Raw genomic sequence first — 1,889 nt, 5'->3', positions numbered from 1 at the left:
TTTACCAAAGGCCTCTGCTGCACCTGTAATGGATGAAGCTGAAAGTTAATCAAACTGATCCACAGCGAGTTCTATATTACAAGTGATCTTAAAGCAAAATAATTGGGGTTTTCTTACTGAGAAATTCATTGCCATGTGTTGAAGTAGTGTCATCTGCAATATAAATAGGGCAGTGATGTGAAACATGTGGTTTATAGAATTCTACTACAATCACAGACTACTGCACAGTCATCTGCTTTCAAAATGTATTGCATCTATTAATAAAGTGGTTAGTCAATCATAACCTGCTAAGCATATCATGTTAAATAAAGGAGATTATTTTGCATGTTGTTCAAAAGTATCAAAACCTACCTGATTTTTCTGCTGTCAGGAGCTTTTTTATGTTGTTATCAAAGCCTTTTTGGGTAATCTCACCTTCAAATAAAATTTTAAAAGGGTATGTAGTTATAGATTGACTGTAGGAGACAGATCCTACATGACTATCTAACTTTTAAATTGCAATCTTTTAATTTTGTGAGAAATGTATCTTTTGTCATTTTTTTTTTTAAATCGGGCACTCCAACAATATCATAAAGTAATAACTATATACGTCTGTTAACATGCATATTAATTAAGAGAAGTAAATAGGAATACCATACAATGTTAAATAATTAAAGCACGATATTGTCAGGGTTCTTTGCAGTTAAAAAATGAACTTGCAAGCATTACAAAAACATTTAATAAAGTGTTTGATTACCATTTTCAAGGTCTTTTTTCAGCTGCTCGTAAGCTTTCAGCTTGTCCATTTGCTGAAATGTATACAAAACAATTACTGAACAGTTTAAATTTGAATCACGTTTCACCACTGTCGCTAGCTAGAATGAATTAGCCAGACAAAAATAGTACTGATTTGGTTTCGTACAAAACTGGCTTTCCGTCTCTGATATGTAACTTTCACAACATAACTGCAACTTAATATAACACAACTGTGGCAAAAATATGAACAAAAGGGAGAAAAAGTTAAACTTACCTTGTGTCGTTAGGAGCCTGAACCACGGTAAAACTCCGGTGAGGTCAATGACCTTACGCTCTCCCACGGTCACACGTTGATGACGTATTTGGAAATCAATTCGGGTGGGACATGACAACAGCGCCACCTGCAGGAAGATTTTCTCTCTGGTACCTTGTGTTCTGATACCTGACAAATTTTTTTTTGACAACTGACACCTGACAATTTTTTCTGACACCTGACAACTTTTTTCTGACACCTGACGATGTCCTAAAATGTACACTTATTTATCAAACCTCAACTTACCAGCGTTTTGAGAAAAATAGCCGTTCTTAACTTCAGCTGTGATCAACAACAATGAATACCAAACTGCAGAAACAAAAAAGCAATGTGTTAGATACTATTGACTTGAAAAATTACCCATACATGATACAGATGTATCAACATTCATTATATATACTGTATTTATACTTGGGAGAAAATAAATAAATGACAATGGAATAAAAAATATTTTAATTGAATCTCTTATAAATTAAATTTAACCAATGTATCTTAAAAGCAATTATTTTGTGTCACCATTCATTTCTGACTATCTACATTTATGTGACTTGGTGTTTTATGGCTTTTATAGAACTTTAGTATAAATCAGTTAGAAAACTTTCCTCAATAAAAAAAGATACAGTAAGTACTATTTTATAGAGTTGGTTAGACTTAAGAGTATAAACCTAAGGAAAACTCACCGAGTCTGATGCACAAAGATGTCACCTCCATGTTAGGGAGTTAACTTCCTCCTGACTGACTGAACATTAGACTGACTGTCATTTACAAATGTGTAGGTGGAGACCTTCCCTTTTCTGTGAGAAATGGCTGCGGCACTATGATCATTTCATATGCCTTATAT

General features: G+C 33.6%; 1 long non-coding RNA gene across 1 annotated transcript; it reads right to left on the bottom strand.

The window, feature by feature from the left end:
* Positions 1–756: 756 nt before the first annotated feature.
* LOC121812537 lies at positions 757–1,207 on the bottom strand. Its single transcript, XR_006053137.1, has 2 exons — positions 1,010–1,207; positions 757–788 (listed from the first exon to the last, which is right to left on the bottom strand). It is a non-coding gene; the product is annotated as an uncharacterized LOC121812537 (long non-coding RNA).
* Between the last annotated feature and the right edge of the window lie 682 nt (positions 1,208–1,889).

The sequence above is a fragment of the Haplochromis burtoni genome, unplaced genomic scaffold, assembly GCF_018398535.1.
Source record: "Haplochromis burtoni strain Fernald_Lab_line unplaced genomic scaffold, NCSU_Asbu1 Contig_646, whole genome shotgun sequence".
NCBI classification, from domain to species: Eukaryota; Metazoa; Chordata; class Actinopteri; order Cichliformes; family Cichlidae; genus Haplochromis; species Haplochromis burtoni.
This window is presented reverse-complemented; position numbering and strand designations above follow the sequence as displayed.